This window comes from Mobula hypostoma, chromosome 16, assembly GCF_963921235.1.
Source record: "Mobula hypostoma chromosome 16, sMobHyp1.1, whole genome shotgun sequence".
Lineage (NCBI taxonomy): Eukaryota > Metazoa > Chordata > Chondrichthyes > Myliobatiformes > Myliobatidae > Mobula > Mobula hypostoma.
In genome coordinates, this window is record NC_086112.1 from 18,794,269 (window position 1) to 18,813,993 (window position 19,725).

Consider the following 19,725-nt stretch of genomic DNA (forward strand, 5'->3'; position numbering starts at 1 on the left):
TATGACTGCCCAGCCAAGATTCAAACATCCTTGTAAAAGCTCAGCTCCTATAAGCCTAAAATAGGAGTCTGAAAAAGGCAAATATAAATATTTATTGATTTATTTAGCAATACAGTGCAGAACAGGCCTCTCCGGCCCTTTGAGCCACACTGCCCCAGCAACCCCCGTCAAACCCGATTAACCCTAACCTAATCACGGGACAATTTTATAATGACCAATGAACCTAGCTGGTACATCTTTGGATTGTGGGAACAAACCAAGTGTCACTTTATGGACATTTTATTTTATAATTCTAATATTATATATTTATATTTCCCATATCCATTATAAATCTAACCATATATATTTATATTGATTGTGTTTTATTGTATACTTTATCCTTATTGTGTTTATCCTTTATCCTTATCCTTACTGCGGAAAACCCATGCATTCCACGGGGAAAACGTACAGAAATTCTTTACAGCACGGCACCGGAACTAACTCTGAACTCCAGAATGCCCCAAACTGTAATAGTGTCAAGCTAAATATATGGAAAACCAGTTGTAATGTACTAGACCTCAAGAGCATTGGCTTAGAAATTCAACTGCATGCCATTGCTTTGTCAGTGTTAAGTAATTGCGATCGATTTTTGTTTTTCATTTACTGAAAAGTGATAGCAACAATCACGACGTTGTTTTGTCTCACTCCAGATATCTGATGGGACATTTTCGGGTAGGACTCTGTTAAACAGTCAGCAGCACAAGGAGTGATGGAAATTGCCTGTGTCAAGCTCCTCCTTGAGCACAGTCGGAATACGTAAATGAGATTGCCTGGGAGAGAGCATCATTAGGCATTTTTGGACAAGTAGCACTTCCAAATTTCTGCATTAAGGCTATGAGAAATTCCTTTGCTTAACCTTCATCTATTTGGCATCTTACTGCCATTCCCACAGGGCCCTTCACTGCTGACAAACCCTCTCCACCAATACCTAGTAAGATCACAATTAGTTGCTACCCTGCAAGGCCCAGATTCTGAGCCTTCGATTTCTTGGTTTCCAATTAGCTCTAAACATCCTTCACAAACTACCACCTACTCCCTTCTCCAGATCTTTGCCCAGTGCGCCTGTTGAGCCTAAGCCTTTCTTCCCAGTCTATAGCTGATGACTGGCTAAGTCCCGGGCCTTCCTTCCAGATCTATAGACTTCAGCCACCCATCTCAACCCAAGGCACAGGCCTAATTCATGTATCCCCATCCCACACATCCCCACTGCAGAGGCTTCATTCCTCCTTCCCAGAGCCTCAAGCACAAGGCATGGCCTCCGCTCATTATTTCACCTCATTCCGACCCCTGGTCCATATCCACAAATGACCATGATCTCCCGTTGTGCTTCTCTTTCACCTGGCCACAGTCCCACAGAAGAGAGGTTTGACGTTAACTATCACTACATCATTTTTTGGTCAGATCTTTTTGCCTACTGATTTGAATTACAGGTTTTCAAGATCAGTTGAATTTCTGATCAGTAGTGGCCACCCAGACTTTGATGACAGTCGAATTTGATGATGCTAAAGGCTTGGATAAAAGGCTAAGCAATTGTACACACTCTTGTTGGAGATGGTTAACAGTGGGGGCATAATACCTTACAAACTTTTGAAGGTACTAAGTGTTAGTGGCAGCCTGCACAGGAAGACACCTCCCAGTCTCCACCCAGCTAATAGGAGTCACCTGCCACTCATTTCCAACTCATCACCTGCAACCTATTTAAACCCAGCTCTCATGCTCAGCCCTTGTCCACCTATCAAACCAGCTAGTTTCAACTAGTCGCTCTTGGCCTTCGGTTACCTCATTGTCTGAGGTATTTAGTACCTGTTCTCTCTTGTTTTGTGGCACCTCATGGCTTGTCACTTTGCAGTTTATTATTAAAGTTAGGGTGGTGGGGTGGAGATACGTCTCTACCAAAGGAGGTGTAAGGCACTTCTTCCCTCCGCTAGCCAGCAGGTCACCCTTGGGCAAGATGCAGTACCTGCTTTGCAACCCCCCCCCCCCCAATCAGGGTCACGTAAAGTCAGGGGAGCAGGTGGTGGATGGTCGCATGAGCAGGTGTTGTATATCACAAATCCTAGTTACGTGACCACAGACGCCAGGCAGGCAATCTCTGAAGAGTACTGATAACGGCTGGGATCACCCAGTCTGTGAAGACACTGCCCAGAAGGCAATGGCAAACCACTTCTGTAGAAAAATTTGCCAAGGTCAATCATGGTCAAGACGATGATCGCCCACATCATACAACACAGCACATGATGATGATGACGATGATGATGATAATGATTAAAGTTACTATTCATTGCTGAACTGCCCCCGCAGCTCTGCTTTTGAATCACGTCTGCACCACGTTCTCTGACAGTGAAAAAAAAATACACATTGTTTGTGACTATGGTCTACTCAAAAAATAGGCAATAATCCAAAATCAGTTGTTATTTAGCTATTTCAGTACATTACGAATGCACACACTTACTCCTGTTGTGTGGAAGTATTCAAACAAGGTACATTTTCCAGCTCACATTCAAAATGATCTGAACTGGTCCAGACTTTGATTACCTGCAACTTTATCTGTCCAGTTTAATTACAATCTATTTAAATTTGGCAAATGCATATGAAGCAATCTAGAAAATGGGCTTTTTTACTTTTCATGTAAGTCATTTAGCTTTTGTGCCAATTATGTGGAATCAGTATTCTTATCTTTTAATGTCACTATGGGACCTTCATCCATGAAATAAAACTTGCAAAGAATCCAAACCAATCATGGGATGCAGCACAAAACAGTTTCTCGTGTACCTGTGCTTGCTCAGTGTCCAAGACCTCGTCTGCAAGGAGCCAGTATTAATATAACAGGTTTACCTGCAAGGAAGTCCTCAATGCACATTATGCGTGGCAAAACAGTAAATGTGTTTTTCATAAACATGTTTACCCTTTTTGCAACAGACAACACATGGAGGAAATCTTCCCAACAGTGTGCAGAATAACAACCAGATTTCTACAGTCTGTTGTTCCCTGGAGTGTGCGCACTGGGGAAAATAACCAACATGTCACAGAGATCAAATCCAACTTCTTAAACAGAGGGCTGATAAAAAGCATGTGGAAGTATAGAATGTGGCTGTTCAGTTCAGACTTTCAGAGGTCGATTTTACAGTCCTGACTACATTAGAAAAAAAATGTAATGAAAGAGTTTAGTCTCAGTCCTACAGTACTGCAAATTATTATAAATTACTCCACTCCTCATCTCAGGCCATATGGGAGGAGGAACCAAATTTGCTGTCCAAATGCATTTTTAACTGCCAAAATCATGGTCCCCAGTGGAGTTAACTTTGACAAATTCAGTACATTAGAAAGTAACAAGAAATTTACATGAGCAATTAGATTAACCTTTCTAAGGATTCAGTTGGGCAGAAGTACTCTCACGGGGCTACAATAAATGCTTTAGCCCACTCAAGGCCCAGCCTTGCCTGTCCCTGTTGGCAGCAGATCACCTGAAGGACTTCAGCATCGCAACATAACTTCACAGGTTTCTTACAGCGGTTCAGTTCCAGGTCAAGACATCGTTTTGACTTGAGTCATCTTCCTCGTTGTGCAAGTGATAGATTACTCAGATAAGGCCATTCAAAGAACCCCAGATCTCCTAAGTGGCTCTGTAGTGCGGTGGTTAGTACAACGGTTTACAGTACCAGCGACCTGGGTTCAATTTCCGCCACATTCTCCCAGTGACCACATGGGTTTCGTCTGGTACTTAACAGGTTAATTACTAACTACCAGTTAGTAGGTTAATTAGTCATTGTAAAAGGGTTAAACTGGGGGATTGCTGGGCAGCGCAACTCATACTCCGTGGACTTGTTAAACACAATGCTTCATTCCAAGCCACATGGAAGGCAGGGATAGGATGCCATTTGCAAATCACACATTGCATTTCTTGGTTGTAACAAATTGCTGTGTCACCTACACTTTAGTTAAAAATTTAACAATATGTCAGTGTTTCAGATTATTCAAGGGTTATGGTGAACAGCCATGAATGTGGATTTGAGGCCAAGATCAGATAAATCACACTTGAATCTGCTCCTACATTTTTGTTTAATGACACCAAATATATAGTACATGACTTAATGGGATCATTTTAAGGTCTCAGTGTGAGTTGGTTTAGGTTGGAAGTGATGTTTTTTTAAAATCAGATTTGGAATCAACTCACATCATGTAATCACATGAGATCCTGCGCACAAAATGCTGGAGGACTTCAGCAAGTCAGGCAGCATCTAAGGAGGGAAATAAGCAATTGACATTTCAGGACTCTGTCCTGATGAAGGGTCTCGGCCTGAAATTTAGAGTCCATAGAAGCCGCCTGACTTGTTACGTTCCTAGGGCACCTTGCATGTGTTACTCATTTAAATATAATGATGAGGATGTGGCCTCAGATTTTATCTCTCTTCCAGCTCTGACCTTCAGCTGGTTGGTGGTGTAGTGGTATCAGCACCAGACTTCAAGGCCAATGGTCCTGGGTTCGAATTCATCCATGCTGGGTTGAGCTAGCAACTCAGCCTCATAAATATAGAAATCGGTAGCACATTACAGGCCTTTCGGCCCACAATGTTGTGCTGACCATGTAACCTACTCAAGAAACTGCCTAGAATTTCCCTAGCGCACAGCCCTCCATTTTTCTAAGCTCCATGTAACTATCTAAGAGGCTCTTAAAAGACTCTATTGTATCCATTTCCACCACTGCCACAGGCAGTGCATTCGATGCACCCTGCACTCTCTGTGTGAAAAACTTACTCCTGACATCTCCTTGGTACCTATTTCCAAGTCAACTATGCCCCCTCGTGTTAGTCATTTCAGCGCTGGTGAACAGCCTCTGACTATCCACACAATCAATGCCCCTCATTATCTTATATGAGAACAGACAAATGCTAAGGAAATGCTAAGGCCACAAGGCGCGAAAAGGAACAACTACTCTGACTTTGGTTAGCCAGCTTCCTGCACCTTGGAAAAATGGCAAGCAAATGGAAGATGGGATAGTATTGTGTTCTGATGGAAGTGCTTTTCAGCTGTATCCTAGGGGTCAGACACAACAGGAATGTTTCTCAGTTTCCTCCAGTACCCCCCCCATCCATAAACTGCTTCCTTCTTGTGACCATTTACTTTCCCCACAACCCCAGATTAGAATTCCCCTTGATTACTGAGTCCACCACATCCAAAACAGCTTCCAAAAGTCACCCCAAAACCAGACCCCTCCCAACAATTACCAACCCTTCCCAACCCCTTCAGCTCTGCTTCTGATCATGCTGATTCCAAAAGCACTGAACCCAATCTCACACATGACACTCACTCACTGAATGCCGCAACCTTAACTGCTTCTGGGCTGCAGTCCTCACTCAAGAAGCTTCCAGTTCCTGGCCGGTTTTCAGATATGTTGTTGTTCTGTCGCTGGTCGAGTCCAACTCTTCATGACCTCATAGACTCCTGCACACCAAGCCTTCTTGTTGGAAACTGCCTCTCTAAGATCCCACAGGGTCATACGCATTGTCTGAGTAACATTATCCATCCATCGTAGCCTCTGTCATCCTCTCCTTCTTTTACCCACATGAGAGTATTCCAAGGAATCCCATCTTCTCATGATGTGGCCAAAATATTTGAGCTTTTGTCTCATTACCAAGCCTCCTCGTGAGCAGTCTGGCTGTATTTCTTCAAGTACTGACTTGTTGGATCTTCTTGCTGTTCAATGAACCCGTAACACTTTCCTCCAGCAGTCAAGTTCAAAGGCGTCGATTCTTTTGTATTCAGCCTTACGAATAGTCCAGCTCTCACAGCCATACATCACAACTGGAAATACCATAGACATCACTATACGGATCGTCATAGACAATGTTATGTCTCTGCTCTTCAGTATTTTATCTAAATTTGCCATTGCTACCCTCCCCAGAAGTGAGTGCTGTTTAATTTTGTGGCTGCAGTTAGAAATCTCTGAACCGAGGAAGACAAAATCCGTCACTGTTTCCACTTTCTTTCCATTTATCACCACGGAGTTAATAGGGCTGGTTAACGTAATCTTGGTTTTCAGATCGGCAAGTGATTAATCAAACACACAAATGTCCGCTAAATAAAGCTCCAATGTGTTTTGTGAAATCAGAACATCTGTCCCAACTACTAATTTAACCTGCACTTCTTATATTGCTAACTTTTAACATTGCACCACGGAAAGCATCCTGTCTGGATGCATATCTGCTTGTTGTGGCAACTGCTCTGCACATGACCACAAGAAACAGCAGGGAATTGTGGGAACAGCTCAGCATATCAAAGGAACCATTTTCCCCTTAATGGATGCCTCATTAAATCAGCCAGCATGATCTAAGACCCCACCCACCCCAGACATTCTCTCTTCTCCCCTCTCCAATGACGCAGAAGATACAAAAGCCTGAAAACACGTACCACCAGGCTCAAGGACAGCTTCTATTCCACTGTAATCAGACTATTGAACAGACCTCTTGAACGATAAGATGGACTCTCAGCCTCACAATCTACCTTATTATGATATTGCATTTTATTGTTTTCCTGCACTGCAGTGTTTCAGTAGCTTTTAACCTTTATTCTGCATTGTTAATGTTTTACCTTATTCGAGCTCAATGCACTGTGTAATGATCTGATCTGTGTGTACAGTATGCGAGACAAGCTTTTCACTGTACGGTGCCTATAAAAAGTATTCAGCCCCCTTCAAAGTTTTCATGTTTTATTGTTTTACAACATTGAATCACAGTAGATTTAATTTGGCTTTTTTGACACTGATCAACAGAAACAGACTCTTTCATGTCAAAGTGAAAACAGATCTCTACACAGTGATCTAAGTTAATTACAAATATAAAACACAAAATAACTTATTATAAAAGTATGCACCTCCCTTTAATATGACAGACCAAATCATCACTGGTGCAGCCAATTGGTTTTAGAAGTCACATAATTACTTAAATGGAGATCTGTTTTTGGAAACCTGTGTGCAGTCAAGGTATTTCAATCATTTGTAGTAAAAATACACCTGTATCCGGAAGGTCCAACTGCTGGTGAGTCAATATCCTGGCAAAAACTACACAATGAAGATGAAAGAACACTCCAAGTGACTCCACAAAAAGGTTATTGAAAAGCACAAGTCAGGAGATGGATACATGAAAGTTTCCATGTCTTGTGCTGTCTCAGTACTTTTATATTTGTGTGCCGTAGCACTTGCTTTTTATTTGCAGTTATTTTGTAAATAAGACTATTCTTTGCATTTCTGGTTAGATGCTAACTGCATTTCATTTGGTTGTATCTGTACTCGGCACAATGACAATAAAATTGAATCTAATCTAATCTAATATCCTTTAGAGTACAGTTAAGTCAATCATCAAGAAATGGAAAGGATATGGCACAGCTGTAAATCTGCCAAGAGCAGCCGTCCTCAAAAACTGAGTGAGTATGCAAGAAGGGGACTAGTGAGGGAGGCCACCAGAATACCTACGACAACTCTGGAGGAGTTACCAACTTCAGTGGCCGAGGTGAGAGAGACTGCACAGAGAACAACTGTTGCTCAGCTAGTTCACCAGTTGCAGCTTTATAGGAGAGTGGCAAAGAGAAAGCCACTTTTGAAAAAAACTCACATGAAATCTCGGCTAGAATTTGCCAGAAGGCATGTGGGAGACTCTAAAGTCATCTGGAAGAAGGTTCTATACTCTGATGAAACCAAAATTAAGCTTTTTGGCTATCAGACTGAACGCTATGTTTGGTGTAAGCCAAACATCGCACATCATCAAAAACACACCATCCCTACCATGAAGCAGACCACAATCCAATTGAGAATTTGTGGCTGGACTTGAAAAGGGCTGTTCACTCATGATCTTCGTGCAATCTGACAGAGCTTGAGCAGTTTTGTAAACAAGAATGGAAAAATATTGCAGTGTCCGGATGTGCAAAGCTGACAGAGACCTATCCACACAGACTCAAGGCTGTAGTTGCTGCCAAAGGTACTTCTACTAAATACTGACTTGGAGGAGGTGAACACTTATAGGAAGTGAATACAATTATTTTGTGTTCAATATTTGTAATTAATGTTGATCACTTTATAGAGATTTGTTTTCACTTTGACGCTAAAGAGTCTTTTTCCGTTGATCAGTGTGAAAAAAAGCCAAATTAAATCCACTGTGATTCAATGTTGTAAAACAATAAAATGTGAAAACTTCCAAGGGGGATGAATACTTTTTATAGGCACTGTACATGTGACAATAATAAACCAATACCAACACTTTGCATTTTATGATACTTGCAAACAACTATAAAAAAGATAAGTCGGGATTGGGCAGTATGGCAGCGTTTAGTTAGCGTCACTGCTTTAGAGTGCCAGTGATCACCATTTTGGGTGTGATTCCTGCTGCTGGTCAAAGTAGTTGGTACGTTCTGCCAGTGAGCACCTGGGTTTCCCCCAGCAGCTCCAGATTCCTCCCACATTCCAAAGGCATATGGTTAAGGTTAGTGAGTTGTGAGCAGCCCATGTTGGTGCCACAAGCATAACAACACATGCGGGCTACCCCAGCCCAATCCTTGAACTGTGTTGTTCACTGACACAAAACAGCACACTGAAACATGCATTTCGATGTTTCAATGTAATGTGACAAATACAGCTCATCTTAAACTTAAATATTAAATCTAGTTCTGGGAGGAAATGATTGCATCAGGATACCTAAATCTCACACAGAATTAATGGAAACAGAATAATTAATTAATTACAATCGTTCTCCCTATAAAAACAATGAGTGGAAAAGACCTTTTTATCATATACAAAAGTATAAGGGAACACTGGTATTTCACAGGATTTCTTCACAACTTAGCTACAAGTACTGTGCAATAAATAAATACTCCTCATTTTCTGTGGAAGATTGAGACAAGTAAACTTCTATGATTGCTATACTAAATTATAGTTTGTGTAATGAATCCCACTCCTTTGGGAAACAAACAGGAATTCCCAGGCATAGTTTAAATTCTATAGCATCAATTCACCGTCTCCCACCTCCACATGACTTATTCTGCTGTTTCAGGCATTTCCTAAGTGGTAGGCTGTATCTTTACCAGAATGCATCTCACATGTCAGTTGAGGACAATCTACACTGTAAATTGTTATGTTTAGTTTAAACCTATAAATCAGTATAGTTGGAAAGAATGTGGAAATTCAGCTCAACATTGAGCTGATTCCACAACCTTTGGACTCATTTTCATGAACTCTATAATTCACTTCCTAGATATTATTTATTTATTTATCCATGATTACTTTTTCGTCTTCTTTTGCACATTGATTATTCGTCTGTCTTGTTTGTGCATAGTTTTTCATTAATTTGCATGTCTTTGTTCTATTGTGAATGTCTGTAATAAAGTGAATCCTAGGGACACAGTATATGGTCACATATGTGTACTTTGATAATAAATTTACTTTGAACTTTGAAAAATCAACAGAAGCTTGGATAGGTACATGGATGGTAGGGATATGGAAGGCTATGTTCCCGGTGCAGGTCAATGTGAGTGGGCAGTTAAATGGTTTGGCACAGACTAGATGGGCCGAAGGGCTTGTTTCTGTGCTGTATTTTTCCGTGACTCTCTTTCACTGCATGTTTCAATGTACATGTGATAAATAAATTTGAATCAATAATCAGACACATTTGTCAAACCCTTTAAGAAAGAAGATTGGACAACATATAAAACTTAATGTACCACAGATATAATGAGAGATAGCGTGGCCACTGTGATTTATTGAACAAGTCTAATCCTGCTTCTGGGAATGGCAGTGGGTGGTGGCGAAGTCTGAAGAGCAGGTAAAACTGCATTAGTTCACAGAACAGTAGAGTATACGTCAAGGCATCTCCAGGCGGGGAATAAGAAGTAGCATGTTCTGAATACTAAAGCAGGATGTATCGAATGTACAAGATGAGGGAGCAATGAAGAAACTAACACAATTCTTTTCAAACTTGCAGTAATATTTTTTAAAATATGTGCAAATCGGTCAATTAAACTGGTACAACAGCATTGTATATTTTAGCCCTGCATGTATAGGAGTGATCTGATAAACTTTTGTCAGTAGACACTCACATAAATTAATCTCACTGTTAGTTCAGATATTGACCAGTCCCGTTTAGGAATAACCAGATTACCAGAATTCCCTAGGATACAGTTCCCAGAACATAGTCGGTTGCCCTCACTGGTGCCCTCCACACTCCTCCACCAGACACTCCGAAGACAGCAAAACAAATTAATGAGACCAACGTCTGCCTGCATGTCCCAATACTGGGATGCCTGCGTGCAAGAAAACCAGATTCACTGTCAGGTCAGAAGTTGATGCTTCAGACAGAAAAAAAATAAAGTAACGTTGATGTCATACTGTCAGGACCACGATCAAAGCTGGAAGCCCCATCCACTGTGGATCCACGGCAGTGCTTCAGAAACTACTGCATCTCCTGAACCTAATAAACATCAGACACCGTGGAAGCTGGCAACCTGTTCAAAATAACCACTCCTTATTTACTTTTGTGACTGGGTGCGATGGAGCTTCAATTTACAAGCATTACAAATGAATCGAGCTAGCATAAACCAAGAGACCTTTGTCACAAGCAAGACCTGCAAGTGGATGAACAAATTTATACACATGGGTAACTTCTTTTTCTTGAATCCAGGGTATAGGACAGTTAACACTTTCTCCTAGGGAAATAAAAGCAATGTTGAACGAAACAAATTCATATTCCAGTTGCTTGCATCCAGACTGCTATGGAAATTGAAAGCCAGTGACTTCTGGGTGTGATAGTGACCTCTGTGTTGACCAACCTGTCAGAAATTCATCATAGGACCACCAAAGGCTATTCAAAATATGTCCAGAAATCATTCTAATACTTCCATTTCTGGAGGGGTAGAAGGGTCTGCAAGAGTATACCCGTCTTAATCTCAACAGTATAAACCGGCACCTAGAGTACTTGGGCCCCACCATGTGTCCACTTCAGCTGCTCTTGTCCCTCCAAGACCTAGCTGCATGGTACCAAAATTCCCAAGAACTCAATGGACTTCTCTCATTGCAGGGTGGGAAAATGAAGTGTAAGCTTACAAGGGTGCATCACAAAGTGAATGTACACAGTATCTACACAAGAGAGACAGCGGATGTGTTAAATCCAGAGTAAACGCACACAAAACGCCGGAGGATCTCAGGTCAGACAACACCCACGGAGAGAAATAAACGTTTCGGTCTGGGACCCTTCACCATGACGCAGATCAACAAAGTTCATGACATTGTCGGTGATAGTAAACCTGATTCTGATTCTGATTCTGATTCAGGACTGCCTGCATTTTACAGGAACATTCACTTAAGTTCCTAACGAGAATACACCCCGTTCCATTAGAATGCATGCTAACACATTGACCATCAACAACAGTAAGTCATTTATAGAAATATCCGGTGTCCTTAAGACACACAAGGACTTAAAACTAGAGTCAAACCACTTGTAAGAATACTTATTGCCCAATACAGGGTTTGTTCATGATATGTACAGGACAGGTATGCAATTGTGGTTCAGATAGCATCTAGAACCAAGTATAATTATCTCGAAATAAGGGATGAGTTAATGCAGAACTGAAAAGAGAAGTTCTTTACCCAGAGGGAAGGGATTTTTGAGTTTACCTAACCAAGGCCTCTGAGGGCTAGCTGTTGAGCACATGCAAGCAGAGACTGGATTTTGCAGGAATCACTGGAAGATGACGTCGAAACGTGAAGGAAAATATCAGCCAAGATCCAAACAAAGTATTAGAGCAGGAGTAAACACCATGAATGGCCTCCATGTGCTCTCACTTCCTCTGTTAAATGAGAACACACCTGAAGGTTTTAAAAATTAAATGAAATCACTGTTTCAAAGCTCACAATTGCTTTGGAAGAAGCCAGAAGAGAACTATTTCACTAGCATGTTGCTGAAATGGCCAAAATACTGCAGCTGCTTTAAGTACTGCTTGACTCTTTCCACACTGAGTAATATGAGAAAATTATTCTTTATTAAAGATTTTCACTATTTAGTTTGTCCTAAATTAATCATGACAAGCACATTCAATAGTCTGCACAAATAATACTTACATCATCTTCTAAGCAAGCTGGGAATCGCTGTGTCTGAGTAAAGTCAATCTAGTTTGGACTATAGCCTTACTTCATTCCTTGCGTCATTATTCTCAATGACGTGATTAATTTTAGAATTGAAATTGAGCCAAGCCTGATTGGACTAGCTGCTTCTAGTTTCTACTCTAAGAATTCAGTCCTGTTTCCCATTTGATCTACTATGAACCCTCTTTCTGGATCTACAACTGTCAGTGGATTCTTAACAGATATTTCAGAGTTCACACTGCCAATGTTTCGGAGTTCTCTCAGTGAAATCAGCCAAACAATTTTAGTAATAAGCAATAAGCAAAATTGGTTTGCATTACTAATATATTTATTTATTTTTACTTTTACACACACACACACTTCAGACACTTCTGTCAACAGTTAAAGAATCATCTAAAATATTACAATTTAAGAAATCCAGACCAAACTTCATCTGACCCTCTTAATATAACAAAGGAAAGAGCAATGTTTTGCAAATTTGTGAACGATGGATCTTTATGGTTAACATTCTAACTTACACCAGGGAAGATGCAGTACAGATATACAATCTACTCCTCTGAAATAGATCACAATAAACAAAGAGGAGTATGAAGAATTCCTAATCATCCTAAATAATGCTAAAATTTCTGAAAAGCTTATGGATGTACTGTGCTTTTTCAAGGACAGTAATTGAGAATGGCACTGTTGAAAAGACATGCATTGAATTGTGCATTATTTAAATTTTTAAAGCAACTTGAAAGAATTTTTTACAATACTTTTCCATTCTGGGGGAGGGGGAACAGAATGTTCCATTTTACAATTTATATCATAACCATCCTCCTGTGAATAACTGGCATTCCTTTTAGAAATATTAGTTAAGTCCTATATACTATTTCCAATTGAACGGTAGTGAAGGTGGACAAAATGCAGGCAAACCAACAGTTAGTAAGTGACACTGAATGTTAAGAGTGCTGTGGGTAGGATTCCGACTGATAAAGCTGATGAAAAGGCTTCACCTACTGCGTGTGATTAAAAGAATGAATAAGCCGGAGAGGTGCGCGTGACACAAGAAGACATTTAAATGTGACGCCGTTACAGCTCGGGGTGTTGGAGTTCGAAGTTCAGTTCCGACGCCATCTATAAGGAATTTGCACGTTCTCCCCGCAACTGCATGGGTTACCTCCAGGTGCTCTGGTTTCTTCCCACGGTCCAAAGATGTATCAGTTAGTAGGTTAATTGGTCACTGTAAATTGTCTTGTGATTAGGCTAAAGTTAGATAGGTGGGATTGTGGGCGGTGCAGCTCCTTGGACTGGAAGAGCCTGGTCTACACTCTATCTCTAAATAAAACTGGAACACTGAATTAAAAAAGTACTCAGGATCCACGGACCGAAATCCCTGAGAATGCTGAAACTGTGTGATGAGAAATGTCTACATATCCATAGAGACGGAAAACATTGGATACAATCTGAACAGCCAGGTCAAGACCCAAAGAGATTAAAGTCTTGAACTGCCTGCTTAATTTACATCTCTGATGTCTCTTGAATGCCCTCACGTTCATCTGTTTGCCAGTATATTGCTGCTCTTCTGTTCACTGGTTCCAAAAAAAAGCTGCTCGACCTCATGGTAACAAGGCATAACAGAGTTGGTATTTGCCTTCAATGTGTTCCAGCCTGCAGTGTGTGGGGAGCATGGATCCCATAGGTTTAGCTGAACAATTGATAAAACAGAACTTGTAAGAGTGAACTTTAATCAGCTGCTCATGCTGGAACACTAACAACAAACTTAAACCCAGGGCAAGAGTTGAAACATTCTCAATGTTTGAAAAGTTGGACGTCCTGAGTCAATGCTTAATGACAAAATGTAACAGGAACTGTACCCCTGCCCTGCTAAAACCATCTCAGTTGATTTACACTCCAGATTCTTTATCACCTCGGAATAGAATTTCCTCTGGCCTCTCCCCATCTTCCCATGCAGTTCAGTTCAACACTAAAAGAAATCCAAAAGTAACTCAAGAAGCTATTGGCCAGACTGTGCTGCCTAATCACGCTGGCTGCAGTGCCCCATCACTACCCCTCTCCCAACAACCCCCCACCAGTCCCCCATACCGACAAAATCTGGGATCCAGGTGAGCTGAGGCTCCACACCCACAAGGTAGTGCAGGTTCCATGTAGTACATTGGTCTCCGGTGATCTATATTCTGAATCTGATACACAAGCAGTGCTGTTCATCATCAATTCTATTGTATTTCATTGACCTATTGAGAAAGCTCACAAGAAAATGTACCTCAGGGTTGGCATGTTTTGTAGCTCCAAAGCATGAAACTAATTGAAAGGAAAACATGGGAGCCAGAAGGTGCAAGTCTCAGTTTGTTTTTTTAAGCAAGGTACACACATATAGGTATGATGTAGTGGTGTAATGACATATGCCATTTACATACTTTTACAAATAACCCACACTGCGTTATGTAAGCAACAAAGAATGCTTAATCAAACAACAGATTTACAATATTACTCAAATATTTTTGAAACGTTACATACACAATGCTCCTCGTTGCTGAGCTATGAGCTCCAACAATATAAAATGCATCTCAACTATATACACAGTATACTAGATAATATAACTACTATACAGACATCTGCACCATAGTAAATTTAAAATTGTGCTATTCAGGCCTGAAGATATAACCACTGTGAAGGATTTCTTATTCTTGTGGGATAACGTTTTTCCAAACAAGGACAGTCACTTTGCTTGGCAGGTGTGACTTGTGGCTGTGAAAACAATATCAGGTTCTGAGCTCTCCTCCTGCGTGGTGGTTGTAGGAATTGACTTGCAGACTGCAGGAAATGGCTCTGACAGCTCTGAACACCTTTCTGCTCCTTTTCTCGTCTTTTCTCACCGGATCTACTGTGATCCTTGCTTCTCTCCTTTTCAACTACTTGTTTTTTTTTTCTCACCTTCCTTTTCCTTCTCGTTTCTTATGAATATCTCTGAATTTGTGACGTTTATCCTCTTCCATAGCACTTATACCGTCATCCTCTTTCTTTTCTTTTTTCTTCTTTCTAGGATGTGCATCTTGATCTGGGAAGTTCACTGGAGTATTCCCTTATTAATCCAACTATTGCTCCCTTTACGATCTGATCTCTCCTCTTGGTTTCCGCATCCACAACATCATCTGATGAATCCTCAGTTTCTGTACCTCCATTGACTCCTCTCTTCCAGCTGTTACGTACCCCGTAACTGGGTTGCGAAACCAGCAGAAATGGACCACTTAGTTGGAGTCTGGATTACTGGAACTAAGAAAGTTTTATTAAAGAAATAAGTAACACAGTACTCTAATCGTAAGGATATAAATGCAATGGGTTAGCAATGATAAAACACACATAACTAGGATAATAGGAATCAATCAAGCTCTATCGCAGTCTAGAGGTAAAATAATCAGTCTCAAGTGATGCAGAGTTCAGTTCAGCTGAGTACAGTTTGCAGTAATTGCTGTTGTGCCATTGGGGAGAGAGAGAGAGAGAGAGAGAGAGAGCGCGAATGCAAATTTCGAGTCACAGACCTTTGATGTTCCTCCGCAGTTAGCTTTCGGCGCAAGCCCTTTTAATGTCTTCTGAGGTCACCGACTGTGACCTCTCCGTTCTGGATACGTTCGTTCTTCCGCGGTGAACCCGGCACCCAGGTAAGGGCGGACACACACACCAGGTTCCCGCCGATCGTACCTTTTCACCCTATGCATCTATGGTCGGTCCCGCGACCAGACCTCCAAAACTCCCACCAACTTGTGGGGGGGCACACCGCCCTTCCAGGGTCTCGTTATCTCGTGATCTCGTGGTGTCTGTCTTGCCTTAGCGAACCTGTTCCTTTTATCCCCCTGCTGGGGTATCGCCTGTCCATCAAACTTCAAACAGTTCAGGTTCAAAGCAACCGTTCTGTCAATACTCGGAACTGTGTCTCTTTTCGTTAATCTCTCTCATCTCTCATTAACATTTCTGAATGCTGCTCCATTGTCTCACTTATCTCTCTCATCAGCATCAATCTTCTGATAACTTGGTGTTTCGTCACACAGCTGAAAAACAAGCAGCATGTCACATGTAACTGCCTGATTAAAATATCAGAAGCTTTCTCGTATATTTTGCCTACATACACCGTTGTAGTCGGACCACTACTTTCGTCACTTTCACAATTCCTCTGATCAGCCTGACCCTTCTGTTGTCCAGCATCCTTTCTATCCGGAGTCACAGGGGTTAACACCAACGACTATTTGCTCTATGTTAGACCAGAGCTCATGGTGTACAGCATGGAGGCTTTTTGTGGCATCATCCAGTACCTTTCTTGATTCGCTTTCAGTTGACTCTATTACAGGGTATGTGGCATGCAACTGGTGGATGGATCTCCAATCAAGTTGTAGTTGACTCAGCCAATCACATTCCCCCAATGCTGCCCCTTCTGTTTTTAATCACATGCAAGCCCAATGTGGCTTGTTGGTTGCTGTATTTCACTGTTATGAATGTCCTTCCCAGAGGAGGTGTCTTTTCTCCAGTATAAGGTCTTAGTTGGATATCCCGCAGGCTTCAGTTTGGTATCTTTGCCATTCAGACTCATTTTGTGGAATGACTGAAACAGCCGAGCCAATGCCCAATTCCATTTTAATTAATTTGCCGTTCACTTCTGGTGTAAGTCATTTTGCTTTTTTATTGTTAGGTTTCACTTTGTAAATATCAAGGCTACCCGGTCTTACATCCCTCTCATTAGATTTTGCATCAACAACATGCAGATCAGTGCTTTTTCTGAAACTGCAATGTGATTTTTTATCGTTCTCTTTTCCCTAAGCAGTCCATTTCTTTTTGTCTGCCTGAGATGCTATACGTGTCCTACTTTGTTGCATTTTCTGCAAGTTTCACCTTTAAACCTGCTTTGGTCTGATATATGTGAGCCCCTGCCACAATGGTAACACAATTTGTTCGATCAGGCCGTTTTTTCTCCTAGGATGTTGCAATTTTGTTCACATGTACTTTCATTCCTAACTGCAGCTCAATTGCATCTCGATCTGCTCTTCCATTGATGCAGCAATTTCAAGGGCTCTTTTAAATTTAAGTAGTGCCTCAATTAAGAGTTGCATTTGAATGCTTTCCTGTAAAATTCCACAATCTAAACAATCTCTCAGTGCATCTTTAAGCCCATCTGACAATACTGAGACAACTTTTACAATTCAGCCTTGTATGCTGACATTGACTCGCCTTCCTTTTGAATCCGCTAAGGTGTTCTGCAATCAACAATGTCTTCAATTCTAAATGTTCCTGCATTACTTTCATGATATCAGCAAAGCTCATTTCCGCTGGTTTGGTCAAAGCAGTTAAACTTCAAAGCATACTATATGCCTTAACCCCATAATACTCAGGAAAACTGATACTCATTTCTCACTGGCTATTTCATTTGCTTTAAAATACTGCTCAATCTATGCATACAATATCCAGTTATCTGCTGTGAAATCAACTTTCTCAGTCTTCCATTGTGGCCAGCCATTTCTGCTGTTTTTTATGATTATTATCACCTAGTACTCACTGATTGTGAAACCATGAATTCTCCCATTGTCCAACTTTTTAAATTCGTTCATCTTTCCCTTTTGCAAAGGAAATGTGCTGCGCTATTTTTTAACTCAAACGTCATACTGCGCTTCAACAGATAGGCAGTCATCTCAGATTCGCTGTAAAAGTATGTTGTCGCCACTGTTATAATTAAAAGGAAAACAAGGAAGCTGAGGGATGTGAGCCTTCGTTCATTTTCTTTTAAGCGAGGAACACACTTATGACGTAGTAGCATAATGATGTATGTCATTTACATACTTCTACAAATAACCCACAATGCATTTTGCAAAAAACAAAGAATGCTTCAGCAAACAATATGTTTAAGTACTATCAAAATACTAAATACACAACCAGAGTAGTATATGGTGACATATGCATAATTTGCTAATAAATTTACTTTGAACTTTGAATTCAATCATTCAGGATGCTTGTTTCCAACTTGACTTGTGCTTCCTGCATTTCTGGACAAACTTCCTATGCTATGGGTAACAGACTAGTGCAATTGTACATTAATTCCATGGCGTTCCACTATTGTTACTCGTAATAATGTGCCTATTTATGTCTGGAAGGTATTTTGAAGAACTACTGGATGATGGAATTCTCCACCAACTTTGAAATTCCCTGCAACGGAGAACAATGGGATCTTTATATGTCAGTACTTGAGTTGTGTATACGAGATATTTTTTCTCTCTCTTTTACAGATAAACAATTATTATTGGGGATGTGTTGGTACTGCCCAAGATATTGACTTTGTTACAAAATTATCTTTGAAAATCAAAACCAAGAACATTTGTGTAAACTACACAAAATGTCATAATCCACAATCACCCACCCGGCTTAAAATAAAACAGACTTCCATTGAGGTTAGATACACTAACAGATCACTTAGCATGAATCAACTGATCAAGCAATGAAAAAGCAGTTCATTTTCTAGCAACTAATCTGTCAAACTCTTTATTTCATAAATTTATGTGTTATCCATCTCTGATTCTACATTATTACATTTTTTAAAAGAGTTTTCAGGTATCTTTAACTATATTAGCCATTCTTGAGAATCATTTGATACTTGAACAGAATCGCAATAAATTGTCTCAACATGAAATTGCCCTTATCTATTGCTCAAATCTGGTGAGCACAATGTGCACTATAAAAAGTAACACATACAATGTGGAGCTACTGACGGGTCTCCGTTTATGCATCCTGAGGAAGATCAGTGCTATTAAGGGATACAAATATTGTAACATCCTACACCCAACATATCAGGTGAGTTTTCCACAGTCAGTTCCCATTCATAAATCTTAAACTTATAAAATCAATAGACTTTGAAGGTCAATTAACATGGATGAAGGAAGTTAGTAATTACAGAGATGACTGACCCCTTAGAAGGGAGTATGACATTACGAACAGTTAACTTGCTTGTTGTATGGTAGATCCAATGTAGCAACACAGCTTTGGCAATACTTTTGAGATCACTGCTCTCTAACATAAAACTGAGACAGTAATGTTACAGGAACACCAACAACTGATACATAACTCCTGTCTGCAGCTTTGACATTTACTGCAGGTTCCTTCAATATTAACTTAGGAAATTCCAAATCTGCCAAGCAATACCAACAGCACAAGGACCGCAACAAATCAAGGAGAAGATCTACTGCATCTCCTTCAGAAACCAGGGACAGTCAATTAATGTGGCTTTCCCAGCAATATGCACATTACAAGAATATCATGTTAGAAAGTAATTCTTGCTGGTTAACAGTAGCAACTGTAAAAGCAAATAAAACAACTGTTTATCCTCTATATTAAAGGTATTTTATTGCATAATATTTGGCGCAGTTGTACAATCTGAAGACGTTGCTGATACCTAACACTTCTTAAGAACAGGAAAAGATATAGACAAGCATAAGAGAGCAAAATGAGCTCATTCTCAGCAGTAACCGACACCATTTTCCATTTAATAGTGACAGATAGTAGGACAGTGGTTGCTAAAGGTTCATATGAAG

The 19,725-nt window shown here is 40.6% G+C and overlaps 1 protein-coding gene across 1 annotated transcript in view; it reads right to left on the reverse strand.

Moving 5' to 3' along the window:
* LOC134357260 (solute carrier organic anion transporter family member 3A1-like) overlaps positions 1 to 19,725 on the reverse strand; it is a 315,218-nt gene that overhangs the window by 276,198 nt on the left and 19,295 nt on the right. The window lies entirely within an intron of this gene.